Raw genomic sequence first — 7,718 nt, forward strand, 5'->3', positions numbered from 1 at the left:
ACGTCGCTTCCAAGCTCCCCGTGCGCCCCTCGCCTTCGCCTCGCCGAGGCGCCACCGCCTCTTCCCCGGCTTGGCAAAGCGAAGGACGGCGCTGGTCCGAAGCGAGCCGAGCGGGCGGCGGCTTGCAGCAAAGGCGCTCGTCCCAGCAACCGAGTCCTGCTGAGGCTCGGCTGCAAGCGGCCAGCGAGGCTGACCAGCTCCAAGGCGAGCGGCCGGAGCTGCGCCCTCCTTCGCCCGCCTCCTTTCCGGCAGGCAGGTGGGGCTGCCCAACTGCGCAGAGCGGCTCCTTCCCTCCAGACACACGCTTCCCCGACACACGTCTGTGGCTCCACGCGTGCACGCCGCTTGGAGCCCTGAGGTTGAACTTGGAAAAGGGCTCACGAGGCTCCTGTCCCGCGGCTGCCCTTCTGGACTCTGGGGAGATGCCTTCGGGAATGCGACCCTTTCAATTTTTTTCCAATGTAAGACATACCCCGAAAGTAAGACGTAGTGGGGCTTTTGGGGGGTAAAAAGAAAGTAAGACACTGTCTTACTTTCGGGGAAACATGGTAATAAGAAAATCATAAGACAGTTAAGCAAAATGGAACATGTCATCCTGGAATTATTGAAAATACAGCTTCAGTTCTCCAAACTCTTACAGACAATTGCTATACTATTACTCAGCTTTCATCTTGACTGAATACTATAGAAACAGACTAGAAATATAAGAACAGAGTTGTAAGGGAACTTGGAGGTCTTCTAGTCCAGGGCTCCCCAATCTTTTAGACCTCAGGGAGCACTAAATTCATAATTTTCAATCTCACGGACCACTAATAGGAATCCAGAGCACTGCTTACTCCTAGTGATGGGATGGGGTTCTTCAAGCATTATCTCTCCCTTTCTTTTTCTCTTTCTCTCTCTCTGTCTCTTTCCCTCCCGGTCGCTCTTCCTGCTTCTCTTTCTCTCTCCCCCCTCTCTCCCTCCCATCTGCCTCTCCCTCATTTCTTTCTCTCATCTCTCTCTCTCTCTCTCTCCCCTCTCTCTCTCTTTCATCTCTTTCTCTTTCTTTATGACATTTCTTTCTTTCCCCGTCTCTCTTTCTCTCCCCGTCTCTCTTTCTCCTCTTCTCTCTCCTATACTCTCTCTCCTCTGTCTTTCTCATCTTGTTCTTTCTTTCTCTGACACCTCTCTCCCCTTATCTCTTTCTCTCTCCCTCCTCTCTTTCTCTCTCCTCCCTCTCTCTTTCTCACCTCTCTCTCCCTGTCTCCCTCTCATCTCGTTCCCCCCCTCTCTTTGTCTATCTCACTCTCATCTCTTTCTCTCTTTGTCTGTGTGCAATTTATTTATTTCTCTGTCTCTCTTTCAGCCACCGGTGGGTTCAGCCAACAGGAAACCACAGTAGGGGAAAGGACAAGGTGCAGGTTGTCAACACCTGTTGCTTTGGCCCACCTGTGCCGATCCCTCTTGCACCATTACCTCATTCCAGCCAGCGAGGGCTGCACTGCAAAGTTTCACCTAGTGCCCTTTATGATGGAGATTTCCAACCCTACCATGAGCTGCGTGGCCAGTCCATATTCCATATTCTAGTCACAGGATTGGACATTACTCCTCCAACCAGGTGCATTGCGGACTACTGAAACAACCAAAATGTTCTCATGGACCACCAGTTGGTACCTGTGTTCCTGTCCTACTTGTTCCTTGCTTAGGCAGGAAACCCTATACACTGTTCCCTCAATTTTCGTGGGGGATGCGTTCCGAGACCGCCCGCGAAAGTCAAATTTCCGTGAAGTAGAGATGCGGAAGTAAATACACTATTTTTAGTTATGAACAGTATCACAAGCCTTCCCTTAACACTTTAAACCCCTAAATTACAATTTCCCATTCCCTTAGCAACCATTTAGATTATTAGTCTTCGGAGAAGGGCGGCATACAAATCTAATAAATTATTATTATTATTATTATTATTATTATTATTATTATTATTATTATTAGTCACCATGTTTATTTATTAAAGTTTATTTAAAAAAATATTTATTAAAGACGGACTAAAGTTTGGCGATGACATATGATGTAATCGGGCGGGAAAAACCATGGTATAGGGAAAAAACCCGTGAAGTATTTTTAATTAATATTTTTGAAAAACCATGGTATAGACTTTTCACAAAGTTCGAACCCACACTGTATACCATTTAAGATAAATGGTTGCCCAATCTCTTCTTAAAAAGTTCCAGTATTAGAGTATTTGCAACTTCTGGTAGCAAGTTCCACTGAGTATTCTAGCTGTCATGAAATTTCTCCTTAGTTCTAGGTCAGTGATGGTGAACCTATGGCACAGGTGCCACGGGAGGCACACGGAGCCATATCTGCTGGCATGCAAGCTGTTGCCCTAGCTCAGCTCCAACATGCATGTCTGTGCTGACCAGCTGATTTTTGGCTCACTCAGATGCTCTTGGAGGGCGTTTTTGGCTTCCAGAGACCCTCTGGGTGGGGGAGGGCATTTTTACCCTCTACCCAGCTCCAGGGAAGCCTTTGGAGCCTGGGGAGGGTGAAACACAAGCCTACTAGGCTCTCCAGAAGTTAGGAAACAGGCTGTTTCTGGCCTCAAGAGGTCCTCCGGGGAGTGGGGGAAGGTGTTTTCATCCTTCCCATGCATTGAATTATGAGTGTCAGCACTCACACATGTACGATAGCATGTGTGCATGCTCTTTTGGCACCCTAGGAAAAAAAGATTTGCCATCACTGTTTTAGGTTGAGCTCTTCTTGTTTACTTTCTGTCCATTGCTTCTTGTCCTGCCCTTAGATGCTTTGGAGAATAGCTTGACTCCCTCTTCTTTGTGGCAACCTTGTGTACTTGGATCATTGAGAAAGGACACACCTAACTGAAAAGCCAAATGCATTGTATTGGGATCCTAAATAAAACTAGCTGGTGTTTAAGCAGCTCGTACACAGTTTGAAAATTGACGTAGCTGTCTTCATGTTTGGTGCATTATATAAACCGCTGCTGAAATATTTTGCACATCTTCCTCATTGAAAAATGAGGATATAAATTTTTTTTAACTTTCATATGAACTCCGAGTCCTTGGAGAGGGGCGGCATACAAATCTAATAAATTATTATTATTATTATTATTATTATTATTATTATTATGTCAATACAACACAGCAAATGAGATTACTATGCTGGATTTCGTATTTCATTAATAATCAGGTGCTTCCCAAGCACCTAGGACTGTGTGATGTAGTGTATTATTATTATTATTATTATTATTATTATTATTATTATTATTATTTACTGTCTGAAAGATAAGGGGATATGTGAGATTTATACTCATTTGGTCTAATGAATCTTCAGCCTGGGGTGCCGGTGGTGAACTCAAAGTATTTTAAAAATTGTGTCTACCAAATATTCATTTCCCGAGTCTACGGAAAGGGGCGGCATACAAATCTAATAAATAAATAAATACAGTGCTACATTTCACTCCTCCCAGAATATCCAAACTGGGATTAACTGTAAATATAAAGATTCTGCATTACATCTCTCAGAACTACCATATTGTTTGCACAACTTTTTTAGGTATAATTAATAGTACAACAATATTAGTAATGATAACAATTTTGTAGCTTAGCACAATGTGTTGGGATTGGATTTTAACTCTTCCATTTGAGAATATATGCTTTGTTGCCTATAATGCATTCTTGCTATAGAACTCTCTTAACCATGTCTATTCTGGCACTATAATAGTTTAAATCTTTAGAATTATGAGCCAATAATGTTTGAAGGAACAATTCAAGATGTTTATAACTTCATCCAACCACATATTTATTGGGCATATTCGCATCCCTTGGAAGTATTTGAATATACTGTACATACAGCTTCATATGCTATTTTCCTCTTCTTCTTACAGTCACCAGCGTCAAACCGAAAATGAAATTGGAAGACTTCCATTTGCTTCAGTAGGTGTTGGATCTGTTTTCTGGTGAATAATGAAATGTGTGGGATTGGTACTTAAATAGTACAAAAGTACTGTAGATGAAATATATATTTGGATATAAACATCTGAACATTTTCCACACAGAAAACAAAAACTATAAGTAATGTATTTCTAAGGCATTCTTTTTCCATGTGCAAAGTGGACATTGATAGAATAATGCATTTTAGTTACCTTTTCATGTAACTGAAAAGCTACAGAAGTATGCTTGAAAAAATTACTGGCATTCATTAATAATTAGACCAAATGTCAATGTGTAGAGAGATCATACTCATAAACTCTAAGAAGGCATGCCAAATTTCACACTGAAAACGTACTGCCCCCACTTTTCCGCCAAAGTTTAAAATGATCTCACAGACTTTTCACGAAGTTAGAATAGTGCTTTGAGGCTTTAAAATGAATTAATATTTTCTTTTTTAATACATAAACTAGCAAAATCAAAAGTTAGTAAGATCCCCAAAGACCTGTAAACATTTCTATAAACTTCTTTTGAATGAGGTTTTTTGTGAGAGATTCAAGTGCTTTCCCAGAGTTTAATACTATAAATATTATGTAGATGAAATTGTCAAAACCCTTTCAGTTATGTTTGTATATCCTGGTCTTCAAGTATGAAAAATATTGACTAAGGCAGTATGTTATAAAGTTTTGCAGGGATAGAGAGATCTATTGGAATACGTTAATGACACAAGTTGAGTAATATTGCAGTTTAATTTAAACAGAGGTGCTCCTAGTTAATAAAAAAAGGCAGATTAGGGAATAGAAATCCAAACAGAATTGGGTGGAGTAACGATCTCCATGGAGACTTGTGGGTCATATTCTTAAGGCAAATTTTATTGCAGTAGATTCAGCCCAATTTTCTGGGCATGCATGACATACTAAACCATTTGCTGGATGATAACATAACATAGGTATGATAGGTTAATATGTGGCTGACTTGTTTGTGGTTCAGTTGTCATATAAACCCAGCTGTGATGACAGTTTGGCTGTGTTCACATGGCATGTTTAGCTACAGTTAACTTAATCTTACATAATCTTACAGTTAAACCATAAATTGACCACACAATCAAGTAGCTGGTTTCATGGCTTAGTGCCTAGGTATACTCCCTGGTCTAGATTGGGATCTTGAGTGTTCCCTCCCCTACAAGAGAGGGAGTAAGGGAGTACTCAAGGGAGTAAGGGTTCCTGTTTTTCATAATGGCTCCATCCTTTGAAATATACAGTATGTCACAGAAATGAGTACAGCCCTCATATTCTGTATGTCATAAAAGTGAATACATGAAAGTGTACTTACTTTTGTTGCCAGCAGTTTAGACATTAATGGCTGTGTGTTGTGTTATTTTGAGGAGACAGCACATTTACACTTTTATACAAGCTGTATACTCATTACTTTTACATTGTAGCCAAGTGTCGTTTCTTCAGAGTTGTCACCACAAAATATATTCTTAAATATTTACAAAATGTCAGGGGGTGTAGTCACTTCTGTCACATACTGTATATTGATTCTTAGCTGTTTGTTGTTAGATTACTGGATGTTGGAAAGGGTGTTTTATTGACTATGGTTTATGTACTATTGTTTTTAATGTGTGGATTGACATGAACTTGTTGGAATGTGCTGATCTACAAGGTTGAGAAGGGGCTCAATGTAAATGAAGATGCTGAGCTTGTCAGCTGGAAGACTGACAGCTCAGGTTTAACACCCAAACATTGCTGACCGGGTGAGCTCCCATCACTTGCCCTAGCTCCAGTCCACCTAGCAATTCAAAAACATGCAATGCAAGTAGATAAATAGATACCAGTTTGGTGGGATGGCAACAGGGTTTTGTGTACTTGTTATGGTGTATAGTCATGCTGGTCACATGGTACAGAAGTGTCTTCAGACAACACTGCCCTCTTTGGCTAAGAAACAGAGATGAACCCCAACATGATTGGATAGGGGAAATTTTATGTTTACATTTACCTTTACAAGGTTGATGAGTGGGCTGGTCTTCAAGCATGGTAAGTAAATAAATAGTTGTTGTCTAGACTCTAGACCATGTCCCATTCTTCCAATAACCAGGAGCACTACTCAGGTGACCCTTCAATGACTCTCTTAAAAGATGAAAATGACCAGCTGTCTGCAAGGAATATAAATCCTTCCATTTCCCACTAACCTGTCAGAGCTGAAGAAGCTGCTTGGATGAGAAGTGAAATGTCTTCAAAGAAAAAACAAGAAAGTTCTGTTGCCTTCTGAAAAATGCACCTTTGGGATAACCATGACCTAGATGACTGAGAATCTCTACAGACTTTTAACTATATAATTTGGGATGAACCCCTTTGAATGCCTTGCCTTTTGTAAGCTACTTAAAACCCACCTCTGCCGCCAGGCATGGGGGAATTGAGATACCCTTTCCCCCTAGGCATTTACAATTTTATGCATGGTATGTCTGTATGTCTGTTTGGTTTTTATTATAATAGGTTTTTAATTGTTTTTAGTATTGGATTATTATTATATGCCGTCTTATTATTGCTGTTAGCCACCCCGAGTCTCCGGAGAGGGGCGGCATACAAATCCAATAAATAAATAAATGGTATGGGAATAAGAATAGTACAATGGAGTCTTAACATTAAAAAAAACAAAGATCTTGGAAGAACTACAAGAGGAAGGGATTGAATTGGAATGATGGGCATACCTACTGATTAAATTTAGTTTCCTGACTGGCTCACTTCTTGCCAGCGCCCACAGTGGCTTTCGCTGTTCCTCTGCCCTTGTTCATCCTATTCTTACGCTCTTTCCGATGTTTCCTGGACATCTTTTTCTTTTCATACAAGCCATGCCTGGCCAGTCTATGCTTTGGTTCATTTTTCTTTGCGTAGTCTAGAGAATCATAGATCATACCAAAGCCGGTGGTTTTGCCACCACCAAAATGGGTCCTGAAGCTGAAGACAAAAATGACATCTGGCTTTGTCTTGTGCATTTTTGCCAACTTTTCACGGATTTCTGTTTTGGATACAGTGGCTTTTCCAGAATGAAGGACGTCAATTACCATTTGCTTACGCTGAAGCAACCGGTTTGTCATGAACTTCCTCGTTCAGATGGTGACCGTATCATTCATCTTGGTGGCCTGTCTCGCAGTCCCAGAGAGAGAGAAAAGGAATTGTGATATCTAAAAGATAAGAAAGAATGGGGTCCTGAGAAGGAACTAATGGTAATAGATAAAATCTTGCAAGGACCAGACAATAGGATAATAAAGAGAATTTATCAATATTTATTAGAATATAAAATAGTTCAAGAAACTATGCTTATTTGGGCTCAAAATTTTGGGTATAATATTAATTTAGATAAATGGCAAGAGTTATGGGAGAGGATTAGAAAACTGACTTTGGCTACATCCTATAAAGAAAATCTATATCAAATGTTCTACAGGTGCACATCCTGCCAACAAGATTAGTAAAATGGATAAAAAAACTTTCAGCACAATGTTGGAAATATAAAATGGTGAAAAGTTCTTACTATCATATGTGGCAGTTGTGCAAAAAAGCAAAGGGATTTTGGAATCAGGTTAAGACATGGCTAGAAGACATACTAAACAAGGGCATAGATATGAAACCAGAATTGTTCTTACTAGGAATCATCAATGAGAAGTATAAAAAGGGACAGATATATTTAATCCTAGATATAACAACTGCAGCAAGGTTGATCTATGCCCAATATGGAAAAATGAAAAAACTCCATCGAAAGAAGAAATAATGGAAAAAATATTGACATGTGCAG

The 7,718-nt window shown here is 40.2% G+C and overlaps 1 pseudogene; it reads right to left on the reverse strand.

Annotated features, from left to right (window-relative positions):
- Positions 1-6,653: 6,653 nt before the first annotated feature.
- LOC139158924 (small ribosomal subunit protein eS24 pseudogene) lies at positions 6,654-7,083 on the reverse strand (annotated as a pseudogene).
- Between the last annotated feature and the right edge of the window lie 635 nt (positions 7,084-7,718).

This window comes from Erythrolamprus reginae, chromosome 2, assembly GCF_031021105.1.
Source record: "Erythrolamprus reginae isolate rEryReg1 chromosome 2, rEryReg1.hap1, whole genome shotgun sequence".
NCBI classification, from domain to species: domain Eukaryota; kingdom Metazoa; phylum Chordata; class Lepidosauria; order Squamata; family Dipsadidae; genus Erythrolamprus; species Erythrolamprus reginae.